At 42.0% G+C, this 22478-nt stretch overlaps 1 protein-coding gene across 4 annotated transcripts in view; it reads left to right on the top strand.

Annotated features, from left to right (window-relative positions):
* Positions 1-22478, top strand: part of PRR7 (proline rich 7, synaptic) — an 84795-nt gene that overhangs the window by 48771 nt on the left and 13546 nt on the right. The window lies entirely within an intron of this gene.

The raw sequence follows: 22478 nt of genomic DNA, 5'->3' as shown, positions 1-22478 counted from the left end.
TTTATAACTTGCAAGGGCTGGTGTAGTGCAGCAAGAAGTCTTCCTCCAACCGAATCTTTCACCTCGTAAGATAGTGAGGATGAAACTCTTACCAGATGTAAATTATTACAGGTCAGGTATGGGAAATATTGCCAGCAACCACCGGTATCTCAGACTCTGATATCCAAGTTGTCTCCCTCTGAACAGTCCTACTGCGGCTCCATATCAGTATGGATAAAAACTTCCTCTATGGGTCACTCCCACTGTATCTCATTCACAGTGATCGTCCCCACATAAGAAAGTAAGGAGCAGGCAATAGTGCATTATCTCAATGATAAGTTTAATGCAAAAAAGGTAGAACACTTACATGAACAGACAATAAGATGGGCGAGTAAATGGTTGCAGATGATCACGGCCGCTCTGCAATGCGGACTGCGAGAAGTGACAGCGCGGCTTCTCCACCCGCCACGTTTCCCCTAAGAAGTCGTCCACTGGGATTGGAGGCTCCACTTTTCACGTGATGTTGTGGAGGACACAAGTCTGTGAACCATTATTGCACTTTCTCAGTTGCACTTTATCATCAAGAAGTTTCATGTACACATGTTTATGGACTCTTGGGACTTGAATATTATATGCGTGTTTTCACACACACAGTGCACTTTTGTTGTGAATTTTATGTATTTATCTTTATATTTTATTATTTTATTTTATTTTTAAATAATTTATAACCTTTGATGGTTTTTTGAGCATCACTTTTCAATTTCGATCACATTTTTGATGATTTTGATTATATATACTATCAAGTGCACTCATACACCTTTTTCCATTAATCCACAATTTATTCAACTAAACTTTGCCCTTAGTTAGGCCAAATAGGTAGAAGACACACAAAGGATGAATTGAGAAAACTTTGACTTGCAGGTTAACACAACCAATTAGCCCTTTTATGGTACAGACAGATTTCAAATGATAGAAAAACCTAAACAGAGTTATGTGTTGCCAACATTCCTCCATTACAAAACACATTAATAAACAACTCCCATGGAACTTTTTGAGCAACAATTTGTAACAATCTTTACAAATGTAAAAATAACATTTTCTTTATTTCTGCATCATAAAACATATGTCATTAAGAACACTTTATGGATGATTTATAGTACATCATAAAAGACATAATAGTTCTACATCACAGCAGAACTCAACTGTTTTCCGATAGGGGATCTTGCATAATTTCAGGTATTGTATCAATATACTTTCCCCTCAACTGGGCTAACACAACGCATTTTAGATTGAAATGCATCGGGTTTGCCTGGTTGCAGGGAAAATATTAAACTATTAATACAATATCTGCAATTATACAAGACATCTCAGAACCTCAAAGGAAGGTAGTGCTGGAAGCAAGTAGCTATATAATGCCCAGCATTGGTCATTGGGTGTGGTTCCTGCTATGACCAATAATACTAAGGACTGATAGCCCAATTTACCTTATTAGTATTGGCCCAGGGGTCATTTGCCTTCCAGCCCTGTGCTGTCAAATGGGCAACTCTGCGACTGCCACTAGTGATCCTGATGCTGGCAATTTGTATGCAGTTTAGTAGTACTTTCAGGTCTTGTCCCCTCAGCCAGTGACAGGCTCCATGTGCTCTTCCCCCCCACCCAGTCTAATCTCTACTGTACATTCAAAATAGATTTGGTCTATATGATAGCTCATCTGTGTCCAGTAAAGTGCAAGTGCAGTCCTCCAACCCAGTGATCCCACTAATAATGTTCCAAACTATAATCTCCAATACTCCACGTGACTGTGACGTGACGTGACGTGACGTGATCACCACGTGACTGTGCTTCAATCAACCACTGTACTCACTGACTACAGCAGGATCAAAAAATAGGGTCCACAAATTAACACAGTTCCTTCCTGTAATTTACTAAAGAACTAAACTTCTCCACCTTCGTTAAAATAGTGGATTGCCCGGATGGGAGACATATTACGATTAGAGAAATAGATCATCCATCACAGATGTTGCCCAGGTAAATTTGATAAATTATGGTCCCCGTGGCTAGATACCCCAGGTCTTTCTCCAGTTGATTTAATATTAGACCGAACACTTATGTAATTAAGATTTCTTAAACCTCTGGTGGGACATTTGGGTTCTGGGATTCCATAAGGAATGTGGAATGTATTATTGATGTCACAGTTTTGTGGATACGGGAGGTGGTTTCATTGGTGGAATTTGGTACTTTTTTGTTTCAAATTTTTCTCTATGTGTGTACGTTTTGGCATATGTACTATTCGGCTTTGTTTTCTTCTGTCTTCCTTTTGTTTCAATAAACTATTTTTGGAGTAAAAAAAAAAAAAGAACTAAAATCCAATGGATACTTGTTCTCTAGATCATGCTATCCTCTCCAGTACATGCAGGTTTATGAAAGTATTAATCTCACATTCTTGAAGTATCAGCCCGACACTAAGGTTTACTCGCTAGTTGTATATACCTTGCCAGCTCCAGCGATACCATCAAGCCGCGAGTGGACAAGCTGTGTGGGATAACATCACAATCCACATCTAACATGTTTCAGCGTCTAGCTGCCATCAAAGGTGATGAGTAAACCTTCGTGTCAGGCTGACACTTCAAGAATATGAGTTAAATACTTTCTTTTGTCAATAAAAGCCTAAACTGTTTTACACTATGAGTGCCCCTCTCTTCCCCTCTATGTCTGCATGAGGGTTTCTGAACACGAGTGTAAGGAACTGTGTTAATTTATGGACCCTCTTCCTTGATCCTGCTGTAGTCGGTGAGTACAGTGGGTGATGGAAGCACAATCACATGCTGATCACTAGGAAGCATTGGAGATCATAGTTTGGAATATTATTAGTGGAATCACTGGGTTTGGAGGACTGCACTTGCACTTTATTGGACACAAATGAGCTATAATATAGACTAAATCTATTTTGGATGGTCTATTACTAATGGTTATTTGTGCACATATCTCGATGAGGATTTTGTCAGTTTAATTTTTATTTAGGCACATGTCTATTTTTTTATTTATGCGCAGGTTTATTAATTATTTGTTATTTTTTTTACTGTATGTTTGCACATAGACAAGCACATCCAGCGTGGTTACAATTGATATACTCTTTTTACTGATGCCTTTGGGTTATTTGTAACTGTAGCTTTTGATCTATACATTTCATTTTGAGATTTATCACAGTTTTCACAATTTTTTAATTTATCCTTTTGTGCAGAAATTTTATTATATCTACGGTACATTCACTGTAAGAGGGTATTACCAAGCCAATTTCGGATATTTACTCTGCTTGCATTAAAATGCATTTAAGGATGTATTTAAGAATATGAAAGCTTCTTCAAAAGAGGCAGGAGTTTTCAAATGGTCAATTTACAGAACATAAGGTTTTCATGATTCTTATGGTTTAAAACGATATTAAACCCTAAACCAAAAATGTATAATTTTGCAGCTTACCAATCATTAGATGTGGTGGCTGCATCAGTTTTCTTTTCTTAAGCCGGCCATACAATATTCAGTTTTCTTATTCAATTTCCTTTAGATTTACCTTCAACTCAACTATGTAGTTCAAGGGCCTGCCTGGTTGCATACAAATTGAAAGTGTTTAGGTATGACCTCATATTATATGGTTTTGGTAAGTCTAAATGAAAATTGTACAAGAGAATTGTATACTGTATGGCCAGCCTTAGGCTTGTCCCCCTCTGTTTTCACATGGTGAACTGGCCAGTAACTCACCTCCTGTATTAGAGTGCCTCCCCTCTGGATGAATGAGCATGGGGAGACCTTTGGACAATAGCATTGTCAGTCTAGGAGGAAGAGAGTGTTAGATGTACTAGCAGATATAAATAAACTAAAACATTGGGGCCAAACTCTGGCTAATACTTTATAAGCACTGTGACAGGAAGTCAGGTAAATCTGTGGGTGTTGTCACAGACGGGAGATACATTTCTGCCTTGTTTAGACAATTCACTAATTACTATCAGGTGTCGGCTGCAGAGATAGCCAGAAAGGTTTAAGGACGTTGGAAAGCTTCAGCTATTCAGAATGAGGCAATTAAGGCCTCTATAAGTTATCCAGAGGATGACTACTGATTGCTGCATCCTGAGGCTGTGTGCGTTAAGGAGAGCAGTGAGCTGAGAGACTTCTGAAGGTAAGGTGGTCTTGACTTTTTCTGTGTGAAAAAGAAAGCAAAGAGACTATTGGTTTTCTGCTGTATGACCAGCAGTGTCTGCCCAGCAGTAGGTTGGGACAAAAGAAAAGGAATTGGCAGCACTCCAGGTTGAGTCAAAATCCAGGTTTATTGACTGGACATCCAAATATGACAATCGTGACAAGGTAGACGCGTTTCACACACTAATGATTAAGCACACAGTCAGTGTGTGAAACGCGTCTACCTTGTCACGATTGTCATATTTGGATGTCCAGTCAATAAACCTGGATTTTGACTCAACCTGGAGTGCTGCCAATTCCTTTTCTTGTATCAAGTTTTCACGGAGGCGAGCCGGGGCATGCACCTGTGTGAGTCATCAGGCAATTACACCACCTTGAGCAGTGACTCCTTGTTTGTTCAGTAGGTTGGGACAGACACCATAGGTAGGTTCCTGTGTTGTGAAGGTAGATGCCCCAAGTGGCCAGGGTCTATTTTATGTTTGTTTGATTTATGCTGTTTGGATGCTTGCACTTGTTTCCAGCAAATTGGAAGAATAAACCATAGACCATTGTTTTCAACCACTCCTCGGCTGTCTCTCTGTGTAACGAACCCCCCCAAGGGGTCACCCACACCCGATACCGAGCTAACCCTTTACACATGGTGGAGTGCCGCGGGCAGTTAAAGTAAACCCAAAATGGAGGAGATACTGAAACAACTGGCTATAGCAAATGCAAATCAACAACAGGCAAATGCAAATCAACAGCAGACAAATGTGCATTTTCAGCGGAGCCTTGCAGCTCAACAACATGCTCACCAAGAGAGCATTGCAGGCCTGGAACAGAGACACCAGCAGCAAATGGAGGCCATTGTGAAACAGCTTCAGAGACAGCAGACCGAGGCTGGGAGTCAGGCCGGTAACATACCGACTTTTCGGGTAAGCCATTTATTGCCAAAGATGACTGCAGATGAAGACCCTGAGATGGTTCTGACCACGTTTGAAAGAACAGCGGAGAAAGAGAGTTGGCCTAAAGAACAGTGGGCTGGACTAGTGGCCCCCCTATTATCTGGAGAAGCCCAAAAGGCATATTTTGATTTGGAGCCTGCAGATGCAAAAAACTATGATAGTTTAAAAGAGGAAATATTGGCACGTTTTGGACAAATTTCTTAGGTCTCTTCCTAACACCCTGCAGAAATGGGTGAGCCATGGTGGTTCCGGAAACCGCATACAAACTAGTAGACCTGGTCGAAAGGTACCTAACTACAGAGAATTTGACCTCTTTCCCCAGAGATGCACAGACTTTTCAACCCAAGACCAGACCCTCCCCACCTATGGGTAAGACTACATCAAGGGATGGGGGTGGAGAGAGGGACCAAAGAGCAACTAGAGGTATTATCGGGACTACTGTTAATGTTTGGCGAGAGCAGCCTGGAAGACCCATCCCACAGGAGAGGACCAGAAGGTTGATTTGTTACCGTTGCCGGGAAGAGGGACATGTAGCAGCGGTTTGCCGAGTGGGTGATGAACCCATGCAGTGTGACTTTCTGACAGAGAGACGACACTCCCTTTTTGCAACCACATGCACTGCAGTAAAGGGGAATGAGAAACCTTTTTATAGAATGTGCTTAGATGGTAAAGATGTTGTGGTATTGTTGGATTCAGGTAGCCTGGTCACCTTAGTGAAAAGTGATCTAGTGGTGGGAAAAACCTTACATCCTAGGAAAATGGCTGTAGTTTGTGTACATGGGGACACTCGAGAATATCCGGTGACTACGGTTTCCTTTGAAACCTCCCTTGGTAACTTGTGTCACCAAGTGGGTTTAGTTCCCAAACTGCCACATGACGCCATTATGGGAGGGGTTTTCCCAAAGCTCTGGGAACTCTGGGATTGCCCAGATTCCCCAGTAGGTGGTTCTTCTGAGCCTGAAACATCTACTCCAGAATCCTCTAACTGGGAGGATTCTCCTGAGTTTCCATTCTCAGTCTTAGCAGGGGAAACACCAGTCCCTAGGGAGGAGCCTGCTACCTCAGAAGAGGAACAGTGGCTGATAGGGTTTGATGACCTCGAGGTGCACCGAGAAAATGTTATCACTGAGCAATTGAGGGACCCCACATTGCTAAGAGCCCGGGAGAATGTAGTGAAGATAGATGGGGAGTTAGTTAACCCTGACGAGAGGATTGCCCTCCCTTACTTCATTATTGAAAGGGACCTGTTATATCGAGTGTCACAGAGGATAGAGGACACCCTTGAGCAACTGGTAGTGCCTAAACCGTACCGCAAGATGGTTTTGGAACTGGCCCATGGGCACATTCTTGGGGGACATTTGGGAGCAGAAAAAACCCAGGAGAGAATCACCCAGAGGTTTTATTGGCCTGGGATCACTAAGGAAGTGGAATTGTACTGCTCTTCCTGTCCAGTGTGTCAGATTACTGCACCCACGCCACATTTCCGCAGTCTGTTGGTACCCCGGCCCATTGTCGAGGTCCCTTTTGAGAGGATCGCCATGGACTTGGTTGGCCCCTTACTGAAGTCCACTAGAGGGCACCAGCACATCTTGGTAATAATGGACTATGCCACCCGTTACCCAGAAGCGATTCCTCTCCGAAATACCTCTGCTAAAACCATTTCCAAGGAGTTATTTCAGGTTTTCAGCCGTGTGGGTCTTCCTAAGGAAGTCCTAACTGACCAGGGCACCCCGTTTATGTCTAGGGTGACCAGAGATCTGTGTAAACTCCTGAAAGTGACCCAATTACGTACATCAGTATATCACCCTCAAACAGACGGGTTAGTGGAGAGGTTTAATAAAACTTTAAAACAAATGTTGAGGAAGGTGGTGGATAAAGACGGAAAGAATTGAGATTATCTGCTCCATTATCTGATGTTTGCCATAAGAGAGGTTCCCCAATCATCCACAGGGTTCTCTCCGTTTGAGCTGCTGTATGGGAGGCACCCCCGGGGCCTACTGGACATTGCCAGGGAAACATGGGAGAGTGAGAGTTCCCCTCATCGAAGTGTGATTGAACATGTGGCACAAATGCATGATAGAATTGCCCAAGTGATGCCGATTGTGAAGGTACATTTAGCCCAAGCCCAGTTGCCTCAACAAAGGATTTACAATCATGGGGCCCAGGTCCGTTCCTTTGCACCTGGTGATAGGGTGTTGGTGCTGGTCCCCACGGTCGAAAGTAATTTCCTAGCCAAATGGCAGGGTCCCTATGAAGTGTTGGAGAGAATGGGGGTGGGGAATTATAAAATTAGCCAACCGGGAAGACGAAAACCGGAGCAGCTCTATCACGTGAACTTGTTAAAACCATGGAAGGATAGAGAGTCCTTGGTCGCTGAGACTACCCGATTTTCTGCTCCATTTAACCTGGCTGTCCCTGAAGTTGGGAAAGCGGAGACTCTGTCCAAAACTCAGCAACAGGAGGTTAAAGAATTTGTGCTCCATAATAGGGAGAAGTTTTCAGACCTGCCAGGTTGGGTCTCCGGAGTTAAACATGACATTATCACTACACCAGGGGATAAGCTCAAGTTAAAGCCTTATGGAATTCCAGAAGCCCCGCGAGAGGCAATTCGCCAGGAAAAAAATGCTTGAGTTGGGGGTGATAGAAGAGTCAAATAGTGATTGGTCCAGTCCCATTGTCTTAGTGCCCAAACCAGATGGAAGTTGGCAGTTTTTCACTGAATAAAATCACTAAGTTTGACACCTATCCTATGCCCCGCATAGATGAACTGATTGATCGCCTAGGCACTGCCCGGTACATTACGACATTAGACCTGACCAAGGGTTATTGGCAAATTCCTCTCTCGGGGTCGGCCAGGGAAAAAACAGCATTTGTAACTCCAGACAGATCTTTTCAATATCGGAGGATGCCTTTTGGGTTACAGAATGCTCCCACCACATTTCAACGCACCATGGATACGACCCTTCGGCCTCATCGAGCCTATGCTGCTGCATACGTCGATGACGTGGTCATCCACAGTGAGGATTGGGACTCACACTTACCTAAAGTTAAGGCTGTGTTGGATTCCATCTGGAAAGCCGGGTTTACAGCCAATCCAAAAAAATGTACCATTGGGCTAGAAGAGGCGAAGTATCTGGGGGTATACCATTGGAAGAGGTCTAATCAAGCCCCAAATAAACAAAATTGAGGCTATTCAGGATTGGCCACATCCCACCAACAAGAAACAGGTTCGTGCATTTTTGGGGATCGCAGGTTATTATCGCCGTTTTATTCCCCATTTTGCCTCACAGGCTGCTTCCCTGACCAATTTGACCAAAGGTAAGGAGTATGTCATGATCAAATGGACTCCCGAAGCAGAAACAGCTTTTCAGGCTTTAAAACAGGCCTTATGTAGTCAGCCAGTTTTAAATTCGCCTGATTTTTCACGGGACTTTGTGGTTCAGACAGATGCGTCAAATGTGGGTTTAGGAGCTGTACTGTCCCAGATTATCAATGGGGAAGAACACCCTGTTATGTACCTTAGCCGAAAGTTGAAGGCCCATGAGGAGAATTATGCCACCATTGAGAAAGAGTGTTTGGTGGTGAAATAGGCTTTGGATTCTCTCCGCTACTACCTCCTGGGTAGACGGTTTGAACTGGTGATGGATCATGCCCCATTGAAGTGGATGGCACAGAACAAGGAGACCAATAGGAGAATAAATAGGTGGTTCCTGGCCCTTCAGGAATTTAGTTTTGTGGTAACCCATCGCCCCGGTGTTAAAATGGGGAATTCAGATGGTTTGTCCCGAGTGCATGCGTGCCTGGCAACCTGTGTCCCAACCCTAGGGTTGAAACAAGAGGGGGGGAGGTATGTGACAGGAAGTCAGGTAAATCTGTGGGTGTTGTCACAGACAGGAGATACATTTCTGCCTTGTTTAGACAATTGAACCAATTACTATCAGGTGTCGGCTGCAGAGATAGCCAGAAAGGTTTAAGGACGTTGGAAAGCTTCAGCTATTCAGAATGAGGCAATTAAGGCCTCTATAAGTTATCCAGAGGATGACTACTGATTGCTGCATCCTGAGGCTGTGTGCATTAAGGAGAGCAGTGAGCTGAGAGACTTCTGAAGGTGAGGTGGTCTTGACTTTTTCTGTGTGAAAAAGAAAACCTGGATTTTGACTCAACCTGGAGTGCTGCCAATTCCTTTTCTTTTATCAAGTTTTCACGGAGGCGAGCCAGGGCATGCACCTGTGTGAGTCATCAGGCAATTACACCACCTTGAGCAGTGACTCCTTGTTTGTTCAGTAGGTTGGGACAGACACCATAGGTAGGTTCCTGTGTTGTGAAGGTAGACGCCCCAAGTGGCCAGGGTTTATTTTATGTTTGTTTGATTTATGCTGTTTGGATGCTTGCACTTGTTTCCAGCAAATTGGAAGAATAAACCATAGACCGTTGTTTTCAACCACTCCTCGGCTGTCTCTCTGTGTAACGAACCACCCCAATGGGTCACCCACACACGCTACCGAGCTAACCCCTTACAGCACTTACAGCAAACAGTTTTTTTCCCTTTTGGGATAAAAAATTTACATACATAAGTAAAATTTGATCATTGCAAGCACCCCTGCCAGTGGTAAATGGTTTGTCTCATCTCTGTAACTGATACATTTGATACATTCTGCTGGAGAGCTTGTTCTTTGGAAAACGTCAGACTTACTGGCCAGATCACAAGACTGAGAAAGCCTAGAAAAGAAAATAATGCACCCATCACATTTAAGAAATGGTAAGCTGCAATATAATAAATGTTTGCCTTTAGGTGTAATTACCACTTTAAGAGTCTAAGATACAATTTCAAAGAACAGCTCTGGGTTTAAAATCCGCATCCTCCACCAAAAAAAAAAAAAAAATCCAACTGTCCAACCAATCATGAAACACCTATATGTAAAAAAGGCAGTCGAAAATTCTATTTGCATTAATTACCAAAATTTGAAAGGCTCATATTTGCAAGAAAAAGCGTACACAGTAAAAAAAAAAATGAAAAATTTGCTCATGGCAAAATAAAAATAAAGCATTAAAAATTAACCAGAATATGTCACAATATGATAATGGGACATATATTACAGCATGAGGCCATGAACATAAAATACTAGCCACTGTGTTGTTGAATACCTCTACCATATATACTGTAAATACCCAATACTTTTATGGCATGTATTACAATGTTACATAGTTACATAGTTACATAGTAGATGAGGTTAAATAAAGACAATAGTCCATCCAGTTCAACCTGTGTGGACCTTCCCCCACAATGAAAGTACTGTTAGGTGGGTAGCATGATGTGCTATGTATTGCAACATTAAAGTGGAACTAGACTGCATCTTAACAACGCAAACCCAAAGCGCTATATAAATACATTTTAATATTCAAAGCAAAATAAATATGATACACTTTCTAATATAATACACTATCTATTTACTAATGCTAGCAGTGTAAGGCTAAAAATGGTCAAGGTTGATTGAGATAGTGGGTGGCACAGTGGTGTAGTGGTTAGCACCTTCACCTAGCAGCAAGAGGGTCGATGGTTCGAATCCCAACCACGACACTACCTGCCTGTGCCTGCGTTGGTTTCCTCCAGGTACTCCGGTTTCCTCCCACACTCCAAAGACATGCTGGTAGGTTAATTGGATCCTGTATAAAAAAAAAAATTGGCCCTACTGTGTATGTATGTGAGTTAGGGACCTTAGATTGTAAGCTCCTTGAGGGCAGGGACTGATGTGAATGTACAATGTATATGTAAAAGTGCTGTGTAAATTGACAGCGCTATATAAGTACCTGAAATAAAAAAATAAAATAGTGAAGTTCAGCTTTAAGTTCCAAAATAAGCATATTATTTGTTCATTGCAATGGGACATGCATTACACCCGGAAGATTGCTGACTACAAACCCTATGAACTGGATCACAGAAGGTGATTGGACAACCAACCAGCAAAGCAAGTTTTAAGGATAAGTTTATCTCAAACAGTGAAGCAGCATTGGGCTATATTCCCCAACAAGTCACATTTATCAGTATCTGATATTTTGCTGAAATAAGCTAATTTTTAAAGAACTAATTGAAAGTTTGAAGTAAAACAGAAGGAGTCAGTAAACAGTGGGCACTATTAAAGTCTACCATCCTGGTGGCAACTAGATTATACTGTATGTTAGGTAAATTAGTAAAAGTATACAGAAGAAAAAAAACATCATGGCTCACTACAAAGGTATATAGGATAGTAAAAGAGAACAAATTTAATATATTGAAAATATAAGGAAATAGCAGGTCTAGTTGATAGAGTAGTAGAAATGGCTAAATCCAAAGGAAACAAACATTTTTAGGTTTATCAATGATAGAATAAAGATACAATGGGATGATAAAATTAAAACTGTATACAATACTTAGGTTGAAGGAGAACTGGGTGTAAGAAACCATGAAATAATTACTTTTGTTTAGTCTTCTCAGAAATAAATAACCCTAACAAAAATAAATTGGGGGATCATAATAGTTCTAGTACTGAAAGTTGATTTTCAGGGTGTCTAGATTTTTAAAAAATCAATGGACCCAGATGGCATTTGTCCTAAAATTCTACAAGCCCTTTGAAGTATAGTTGTTGGACCATTATTTTATCTTTTTAATTATTCTCTTCTAACAGGGGAAGTTCAACATGACTGACACACAGCTAATAGTACCTATTTACAAGAAGAGTAGTAAGGAAGAAGCTGGCAACTACAGGCTAGTGAATTTAAAAGAAAAGTGTGTTTTTAAAAAAAAATCATACTTACCTAGGTGGAGGCAGCATCAGTCCGATGCTGCATTTGTCCCTGCCAGCTTTAAGACTAAGAACTAAGCGATCAAACACTGCTAATTCCTCAGTGCTCTGTGAGCAGAGAGCCGGTGACTGTCAGTCACCGGCTCTCTGCTCTTCACCCCCCCCCCCCCCCATTTGCCCACTAGAGCACTGGGCTGTGGAAGGCTGAGCCATATGGTCCCGATCTTTCCCCAGCCTGAAAAGGCTTCTGTGAAGTCAGCCGACAGCGGGGCTTCAGCTCGCTGTTTGCTAAAAATGGGTCAAAGGAGTGCAAAGTGAACTGCACTCCTGTGATCCACAGGGTAAGTACTGCCAAACGAGCTTTGGCTGTGCTTCTCCTTTAACATGAATTGTACTCAAATGAATGGAATCACTTCTCAAAAGAAGGATTGATGATCATTTATAAACACACAATTTTCTGAACCCAGGTCAGATCAGGTCAAACTAATCTGATTTAAATTTTTTACTATATCACAAATGTTTTTGCCCAGGGACATGCTGTGGACATAGTCTATCCTGATTTCAGCATTTGATATGACTCCACGTAATGCCCTCATAAAAAATTTGCACAAGCTAGCACATAACATTTGGGTGATTAAATGGATACACAGCTGGTTAAAGGATAGATAGCAGTATTTTCAATTTGAAGCTAAAATCAAAAGCATGGGGACATGACCTTAAATTAGGAGAAGAAATGTTCAGAACTATCCTTAGAAAATATTCTTTCATAGATCAAACAGATCGAAGGAGCAGACCATAATGTCCAACCAGTATTTTATGTCTGTATCTGACTTAGCCATTTAATTAACCAGAGAATATTTGATCATTCCAGGAAACTAATCTAGGTAATGTTTGATGTAAGTTATGTGTAAAATAGGACATTCCAATTTTACTTTAAATATAATTTAATCAAATAATTGCAAATGCCTTCTAATATTTAAAAATTTACATTAATGTTTTTTTTTTAAGTTTATGATATAGTTTTTATGTAAAATGTGCTATTGCTGAAGCTCTAACAGGATAAACAAGGGCATTTTTACATGTACCCCATTGTAATCCTGTTCAGATTGGTGCCCTCTCAGTACTTGCCTAAGGAAACTGTCTACTAACACTAAAGTCCTTCAAACCTCTTAGCTTCATTGTTTCCTCCAAGCTGAGGCTTTTGCAGTGTGTAGTCTAGTCCTGACTTCAGGTTGCTGTGAAGCTCACAGAGCAAAATGGAAGTTGGGGGGGGGGGCGGTGGGGGGGGGGTATCAAGGCCGGGGAATTCCCCAAACTCACCTCTAAAAATAGATGCCCCTTACAATGGGTTTCAATATATACACCATATTGTCAAAAGTATTGGGACACCTTCCTTTACATTCACATGAACTTTAATGGCATCCCATTCGTTGTCCACACAGGGTTCAATATTGAGTTGACCCACTCTTTGCATCTTTGACAGCTTCTACTCTTCTAGGAAGGCTGTCCAGAGGGTTTAGGAATGTGTCTATGGGAATGTTTGACCATTCTTCCAGAAGCGCATTTGTGAGGTCAGGCACTGATTTTGGTAGAGAAGGCCTGGCTTGCAGTCTCCTCTCAAATGTATCCCAAAGATGCTCTATCGGTTTGAGGTCAGGACTCTGTGCAGGCCAGTCAAGTTCCTCCACCCCCAAACTTGCTCATCCATGTCTTTATGGACCTTGCTTTGTGCACTGGTGCACAGTCATATTGGAACAGGAAGCAGCCATCCCCAAACTGTTCCCACAAAGTTGGGAGCATCCAATTATCCAAAATGTCTTGGTATGCTGACACCTTAAGAGTTCCCTTCAGTGGAATTGGAGGCCAAGCCCAATCCCTGAAAAACAAACACACACCATAATATCCCCTCCACCAAATTATTTGGACCAGTGCACAAAGCACTGGTCCAAATCATAAGCATAAAGACACAGATGAGCGAGTTTGGGGTGAAGGAACTGGCCTGCACAAAGTCGTTACCTCAACCTGATAAAACACCTTTGGGATGAATTAGAGCGGAGACTGCGAGCCAGGCCTTTTTGTCCAACATCAGTGCCAAACCTCACAAATGCGCTTCTGAAAAAAAAACTCCAACATTCCCATAAACACACTTCTAAACCTTGTGGACAGTCTTTCCAGAAGATGTGAAGCTCTTATAGCTGCAAAGGGTGGGCCAACTGAATACTGAACCCTATGGACTAAGACTTGAATGCCATTAAAGTTCATGTGCCTGTAAGGCCAGACGTCCCAATGTACCAAAAAAAAATGAAAGAGAAGAATTTAAAGTGACTTCCAGGCAGAATGAAGTCACAAATTAACCAACATTTGAATTCTGGGCCAAATTTCTAATTTCTCATACACATTAAATATGCTAGAGGCTACCTTAAATCACTAAGCAAGTGTATATTTTTTACAAGCAGAGACCCTGTAGAATATAAAAGTGGTAAATAAAATTTTTTATGCTGCAAGATATTTGTGCAACTGTTCCTCAAACGCATATTGTCAGTAAAAAAAATACATTATAGTTAATTTTACTGCAAACAAAATAATACCCAATTTGTTTGATAAAATATCTGAGGTTGCATTGAGTACAGAGACACCAAAAGTGTCAAGCCTTAAAATTGTGCATGCCTGTGAAATGGCAAAAAATGACAGTACCCAAAACTGTCCACAGGCGACACTTGAAAAACCTTTACTGGTTTTCAATTCAGTTGACAGTGAATGGCCCTAGAATGAATGCTCTCTGATGTTCACAGCAAAACCTCATGTGGCACAATAGCTGTTTACACACACATGTACACTTTGTGTGTGTTTGCATTGTGGCAACTGGGTTGCATTAATTTTTTTTTTTTTTTTATAATTTAAATTTGTTTTACACTTTTTTTCATTTAAAGCGTAACTCCACTTTTGTTGATAAAAAAACATTCCCCTCTGGGTGATCTATGTACATTACAAGGATTTTAACAAACTTTGTTGCAGATTCCTACCTTTTGTTATTCTGAAGAAATCACTGTTTGTTCCTCTGTGCCTCTGTGCTGAGTGGGTCAAATGGGAGGGGTTTCATAATTATCTATCAGTTGTGCAGCTACAGAGCTGTAATGAGGAAAACTGTTGGGTCTGCATCCCTTTAGACAGGTTTCTATTGGAAGTATCTCACCAAAAATGACATTTTTGTTGCAGGAAATCCCATAAATCAGACTTCTGGGATAATTGGTGAGCCAATCACACAAGCAGGAAATTATGTTTCTGGGGTGTGGTCAGTACACGTTCTGTGTACAGAACACCTCCAGGTAGCCATATTGCATTGCATTTCCAGAAGATTACAACATCTGCAGATTGAAAAGGAAAAGTATTTTTAATAACATTCAATCACAATATGATTTATGTCGCAATTGTATACGCTATATTGTTTTTTTTTTTTATTTGCTATTTTTTCCCCACGAAAGTGGAGTTACCCTTTAACTTTATTGCTACCACATGGGGACTAACAAGCCCATGTAATTGCATGGGCAGGTGACTGGTACTCTTTATGGAGACATGAATGGACTATTAGCGCCCTAATGTCACCTCTTTCCTACATTGTAGATGATCAAGCACAGAGCATACTTGATTAGCTGCTTCCCTGAATTACCCAAAGTCAGAAAACAGTCCATAGCTTTGTTTTTGTTGTTTATTAGGAGGTGAACAACTTGGATGGTGATAGGGAGTTTGTGGGATGTCCATTTGACTGTAACAAGAATTTCAGGGACAAACTTCCTCTGTACAACTTCTTCCACTTGTTCTTTCTGCACGTACTTGCTCTACTTTACACATCTCCTGCTGGTTCCCTCCTAAGGGAACTTGACTGGTTCCCTCCTAAGGGAACTTGACGGACTCCTTGTCAGTTTAGTAGCAGCCCATTAGAGGCAGAAAACAGTAGCACATGTTGGTGAAGCAGCGCCACTTCTTCAGGCAATGCTAGTCCACCTGACTGCAGATGCCTATTTTACCAGCCCTCCTGGCTGCCTCTCTACACTACCAGGCTGACTCTCTCTGGAGATTTCTCAGGGAAAAAAAGGTAGAAGACTTAACCCCACCTCTGTGTTCAAGGGAGACATGCTACATGTGGCAGTCTCCCCCCTTTTTTAGTTTCCACCAGTGTTGCACTATTTACTCTGTCCTCTTTTTGCTCCCGTGCCTCCAGGAAAGCTTTCTTCCTTGTGTCTTTGGCAGGATTCTTCCAGCACCCGAGCCCCAGCCCAAGGCAGGACACCCCCCTCCCAGACTATGGGGTACCCCTCAGGGCCATCGACAGCCTTCTGCATCTCCATCTTCAACCCGACTGCCCCTGGTGGTATGTTCTATGTCTATTCGTGGGGTAGTCCCAGCCCCCTGCCAGCCCACTTCTGAGTATTGGCTGAGGCCCCACAAATATTCATGGCAGCCCTTCCTAGCCCCCACCCTTTAGTTCTATAAGGTTCTCCAACCTTCCAGACACCAAGGGGAGGCACCAAAGAGCTGCAAAGATGAGTCACCTGTAGTTGATACCTGTATAAATTCCCCTAATATGGGAGCTGAATCCTGTTAGTTTCACCTTTTTGGTTCATTAGGGGCAATTTGAATAGTGTGTATGCTTTTACTGTCAATGGGTTGATTATAGAACTATACTTTGGGTCATCTCCTAAATAGAAGGGGTGAGAATTAGCCCTGATTTAACCCAGAGACAACTCAAGTCTCAATTGTCCTGATGAATTTCTGGGGGGGGGGGGGCGGAATAAAACATGTAGACACAGGGATGTTTCAGGGAGGAGCATCATCCTCCCTATCTTGCCGCACAAATTATACTTTGATACACCCAATGCAAGTACCAGTTTGGACTATCTGAAATTGATCAGTTTATAGCGGGAGCTGATACTATCACCATCACAACATCATATAACCGTCCAACATTGTAATGAGTATCAACTCTTCAGAATATACCTTCATAAGAGACAAGCATTAGACACAATACAGCACAGTGGAAAACCACCTGACCGGACCGAGGATTATGAGTAGAAAAGGTGCTTCAGCCTAGCGCTTTATGTGTGCCACATCCCTAATAATATTAGGCAAGAAATGGGGTTCCCCTTGTGGGACTTTATAGGCACATAAAATATATGAAAATATATGAAAAAGGTAATTGAAAAAATATTATTTTATTGTAAACACAGAAATATAATATAATGATTAAAAACAGTACAGGCAAGGAAGAGAGACAGGTAAATCAACCACAGTAGTCTGAACTGAAACCCAACATGTTTTGAAGCCAAAGGGAATTTGCTTCTTCTTCAGGGGATGGTTCAAACGGTACTCTAATGAATAAGAAAATATAAAAAAAATATAAAAACCAAGAATTTTTGAAGGTTTTTTTAGGGAGAAAACATTCCAACATGACTCTTTAGAGTTTTACATAGTAGTTATGATGACATTAGCGAGTACTCACAGGGTTGAAAAATAGCTGTGCTCAGGTAGCCTGCACGGTTAAAAACATCTGGTGGGTGCGAGTGTCCTTGCGACCAAATGCAATAAGAAAGATGGTAGATGAATATACTGGTCAGTAAACCAACAGCTGTTGAGGTCAGGTGTGTAGCCCACAGTCAATGGACGTCTGAAGTCCTTAATTTGGAGAAGCCAGGAGCAGCCTTTAAACATAAGTGAATGGCAAGGATGTAGGTAGCGCCGGTCTGAAAAGTAGACAGATCAGGGCTAAATAGGTTGATATATATAGTAAAATAGGCAAAAAAGGGGGAATTTGTATATTGATGAATGTCGGCATGTAAAGTAGCCACATGTCTATATATAGTAAATATGTAGGAAGCATTATGACAAAAAGTGTGCCAAAAAATAGCCCAACATAAAGAGGGCAATAGGGCCACAATAAGATGTAAGCATATACAGAGCCGATCAAAGAAAAAGAGGTTTTGGAAGGAATAGGCAGGAGATTGAATGAAAAGTCAATACCTGGATGTTAATAGTAGTAGAGCAAACGGCGTCCTCTCAGCACCACAGCCAGCAAACAAATGCGCTGGCTGTGTGTTGCGAGAGGTGCACTATAAGAGTGCTGGCCGATTAGCGAAAGGCGTGTATCAGCTGGCCTCAAGGGAAGGGCTTCCCGGAACGCCGGTGCCGAGCCCGCCCACAACCAACATGCGTCACACATGACGCAACGTGGGCGGGATCGGCATCTGCGCTCCACCGACACGGGGGTCAGGGCCAGAAGTGCAGATACACTACGGCTTCCGATTGGTCCGAGCTGAACCACAAAGGGAACAGAAGATGAAAAATAGGACCAAACTACCACGCAAGCGCGGTATATGTCTCCCCGTGTCGGGACGTCCACCGAAGGAGGGGCACAACCCGGAGTCAACACGGATTGCTGAAGGGGATTTACAAAAGCCAAATTAATTGCCAAATTGATTAAAATGCAAGAAGAATATAAAAAATATACCATAATTGTATCAATCAAAAAAAAAAAAAAAAATAATTAAAGATTGTGATTATTGCATATACATATCAGCAAGGACACGACCCGCAGATGTAGACAATTGCAGACACTGGAATACAAAATGACAAGGTCAACATACAGGGAAGAGAAATGTGCATGCAATGTATGTCACTAACAATACAGCAAACATCAAAAAGCATGCATATATAGTTATACATGACAATATCAAAACATATAATTTTTGTATTAAAAGGAATTACATGTTTATACAATATGGTACAATATAGATATACTTGAGACCAGGACAGTAGAACATATAAATATGTGGACACTGAGGATAATGTAATGTTATATGGAAGCCCCGAGTATGATTAAGGGTGAATGGCCGTCTGGTTAGGACGGAGAGAATTAGATCTCCATTCCTCCAGAGTTAAAACCCTCAAGAAAGGGCTTGAACGATAGGGATCCATTAAGTCCTGGGGGCTCAGTGGCCCTGAGAAAATAGATCCACCTTAGTTCAAGTTGGAGGAGGGACTTGTTCCAGTCCCCTCCTCTAGGGGCGGGGTGAACTCGGTCAAGAATCAAGAACTTAACCTTAGGCATTTTGCCAGCATGTACAGTAGCCACATGTCTACCCAAAGGTAACTCAGGGTCCGCTTTCCTCATGCTTAAAAGATGGCGGTATGCGCGTTGCCAAAACTCCTGTTTGGTCTTGCCAATGTAAAAACACTGGCAAGAACAAAGTAGGAGATAAACCACGCCTATCGTGCGGCAATTGGCAAAATGCTTAGGTCGATGGACATCTCCATTGGGCAATATGGGGGATCTTTGTGTAAACATGTAGCCACAATATTTGCAATTGCCGCACATGTATGTCCCTCTATATTTGCAACAGGTAGACATATCAGTGTCGCGGAACTCGCTACGAACTATTTTGTCTCTCAATGCTGGAGCCCTTTTGTAGGTGAAGTTAGGTGTATCTGACACATATTGGCCCAATATAGGATCCGAGGCCAATAGGTGCCAGTGTTTGGAGACAATGCGTCTAATTTTTTGATGTTGATGATTATAGGGAGTTATAATCCTTATTGTGTCTTCCTTTCTAGGACCCACTGGTGTTTTTGGAGCTAATAGTGTATCTCTATCACTCTTAAGGGCTCGTTGGTAAGCTTGTTTTAGCGATTTCTTAGAATAACCCCTACGTAATAGACGTTTTTGGAGGGCGTCAGCAGCCGCTTGGAACAGTTTGAGGTCTGAACAATTTCGTCTTAGCCTCAAATACTGACTAGTGGGAATTGATCTAAGTAGAGGGGTAGGGTGGAAACTTGATCCATGCAATATTGTGTTTCCCGCGGTGGGTTTGCGGTAGAGGTTACTCTGTAGGGTTTCATTTCCACTACGTGTAATCTCGACATCGAGGAAGGTAATCCGATCAGAGTCCATGTTCATTGTAAATAAAAGGTTAAAGTCGTTCTTGTTCAAATGAACTAAGAAGGCTTGGAGGGATTCTATAGGACCATCCCAGATGAGGAACACGTCGTCGATGTACCTGGTCCAAAAAAGGATGTGATCAGTGTACATTTTAATCAATTTGGCAATTAATTTGGCTTTTGTAAATCCCCTTCAGCAATCCGTGTTGACTCCGGGTTGTGCCCCTCCTTCAGTGGACGTCCCGACACGGGGAGACATATACCGCGCTTGCGTGGTAGTTTGGTCCTATTTTTCATCTTCTGTTCCCTTTGCGGTTCAGCTCGGACCAATCGGAAGCCGTAGTGTATCTGCACTTCCGGCCCTGACCCCCGTGTCGGTGGAGCGCAGATGCCGATCCCGCCCACGTTGCGTCATGTGTGACGCATGTTGGTTGTGGGCGGGCTCGGCACCGGCGTTCCGGGAAGCCCTTCCCTTGAGGCCAGCTGATACACGCCTTTCGCTAATCGGCCAGCACTCTTATAGTGCACCTCTCGCAACACACAGCCAGCGCATTTGTTTGCTGGCTGTGGTGCTGAGAGGACGCCGTTTGCTCTACTACTATTAACATCCAGGTATTGACTTTTCATTCAATCTCCTGCCTATTCCTTCCAAAACCTCTTTTTCTTTGATCGGCTCTGTATATGCTTACATCTTATTGTGGCCCTATTGCCCTCTTTATGTTGGGCTATTTTTTGGCACACTTTTTGTCATAATGCTTCCTACATATTTACTATATATAGACATGTGGCTACTTTACATGCCGACATTCATCAATATACAAATTCCCCCTTTTTTGCCTATTTTACTATATATATCAACCTATTTAGCCCTGATCTGTCTACTTTTCAGACCGGCGCTACCTACATCCTTGCCATTCACTTATGTTTAAAGGCTGCTCCTGGCTTCTCCAAATTAAGGACTTCAGACGTCCATTGACTGTGGGCTACACACCTGACCTCAACAGCTGTTGGTTTACTGACCAGTATATTCATCTACCATCTTTCTTATTGCATTTGGTCGCAAGGACACTCGCACCCACCAGATGTTTTTAACCGTGCAGGCTACCTGAGCACAGCTATTTTTCAACCCCGTGAGTACTCGATAATGTCATCATAACTACTATGTAAAACTCTAAAGAGTCATGTTGGAATGTTTTCTCCCTAAAAAAACCTTCAAAAATTCTTGGTTTTTATATTTTTTTTATATTTTCTTATTCATTAGAGTACCGTTTGAACCATCCCCTGAAGAAGAAGCAAATTCCCTTTGGCTTCGAAACATGTTGGGTTTCAGTTCAGACTACTGTGGTTGATTTACCTGTCTCTCTTCCTTGCCTGTACTGTTTTTAATCATTATATTATATTTCTGTGTTTACAATAAAATGATATTTTTTCAATTACCTTTTTCATATATTTTCATATATTTTATGTGCCTATAAAGTCCCACAAGGGGAACCCCATTTCTTGCCGAGGATTATGAGTAGTACTGTTCTTATTGACCCAAGGTGGTTGTGTGAATGGTCAAATCGGCTGTATGCTGAGAGAGGAGTAGGGTTACTCAACTCTTGGGACCACCCCAGTGCTACAGGCCTGACCACACATACCTATGAGAGTCTATTATAAATATATATATTAAATATCAAAGACTGGATGTACAGCCTAAGTCTTCCCTTTGGTCCGTCCCACTCTGATTGCCACAAGCCGTGCTAACGAGCGTGGACTACTATATGATTAAGTGTGTTTAATCTTAGACACTTACCTGGCTAATCAGCACCCCCCCCCCCCCCCACTGGGAACATATTACCATTTACAACTCTATAGGATCTTTGTGGCTGTGCATAGGTTATGTGCTGTACTGCATCATGCTGTTTTATCTGCTTATCACGGTCTACAGGACTTGATTTTGTTTCTTTATTTTCTTTATATTTTTTTGTGCTTTTTGATTGAGCTCCACATTGTTTCAGTCTCATGCTGTATTCATCTGGATTTAGGAACTCTAGCACCTGATTCACCCATTGTTGTTTTAAGGTGGGGTGCTGGTCTCTCAGGGTACTGACAGGTTCATAATAATTGTCTCCATTGTGGAGTTAGTCGTGCAGGCTTTTTTGGAGGGGGCTCTGAAGGGACTTCATCACCAGCTCCACCAGGAGTATTTTCTTAAGGGTGGGATGTCATGTAAAGTGTTTTTGAGCGTGTTATGGGTGTGTTAGTTGATTGTAGGTATTGGGGTGGGTTTTTGAGGGATTTTTGGATTCTGATGCTGTCAATTGGCAAATTAAATAACCTTTTTAGAGGTAACCATAGGGTGTGTTCATCTTTTCTTTTTCTTGTTTTTATTTTTTATGAACAGGGATCCCCTACTCCTGCAGGCACCCCAACTCAGAAAACAGTCCGTAGCTTTGTTTTTGTTGTTTATTAGGGGGTTAACAACTTGGATGGGGAGTTTATGGGATACCCATTTGACTGTAACCAGAAATTAAGGGACAAGCTTCCTATGTACAACTTTTTCCACTTCTTCCTCATGCACACACTTGCTCTATTTTACACAGCTTCTGCTGGTTCTCTCCTGAGGGAACTTGACAGAATCCTTGTCAGTTCAGTAGCGGCCCATTACAGGCAG

The sequence above is a fragment of the Pelophylax lessonae genome, assembly GCF_965119305.1.
Source record: "Pelophylax lessonae genome assembly, chromosome: 4".
NCBI classification, from domain to species: domain Eukaryota; kingdom Metazoa; phylum Chordata; class Amphibia; order Anura; family Ranidae; genus Pelophylax; species Pelophylax lessonae.
This window is presented reverse-complemented; position numbering and strand designations above follow the sequence as displayed.